Here is a 210-nt window from a genome sequence, read left to right as displayed (position 1 = left end):
CTTCCCCTCCCCACCGGGTCTACCTTCCCACGGGGCCCTGCTACGTCTCAAGGCCTCTGGGCGCCTCCCCGACACCTAGCCGATGTGCTCTGGGGGCCGCTGGACAGACAGCACCGTCCCCGAGTCCTGTCCAGGGGTCTGTGACCTCCCGGCAGGCCAGGCCGGGACCTCCTCCCTCTCCTCCAGGCGCAGGGCGGGCCTGGCTCTCAG

At 71.4% G+C, this 210-nt stretch overlaps 1 protein-coding gene across 1 annotated transcript in view; it reads right to left on the bottom strand.

Moving 5' to 3' along the window:
- Nucleotides 1–210, bottom strand: part of SH3GLB2 (SH3-domain GRB2-like endophilin B2) — a 14,684-nt gene that overhangs the window by 2,960 nt on the left and 11,514 nt on the right. The window lies entirely within an intron of this gene.

Source organism: Bison bison, unplaced genomic scaffold, assembly GCF_000754665.1.
Source record: "Bison bison bison isolate TAMUID 2011002044 unplaced genomic scaffold, Bison_UMD1.0 scf7180017864375, whole genome shotgun sequence".
Classification (NCBI taxonomy): domain Eukaryota; kingdom Metazoa; phylum Chordata; class Mammalia; order Artiodactyla; family Bovidae; genus Bison; species Bison bison.
The sequence above is the reverse complement of the archived record's forward strand: the minus strand, read 5'-3'. Positions and strand labels throughout refer to the sequence as shown.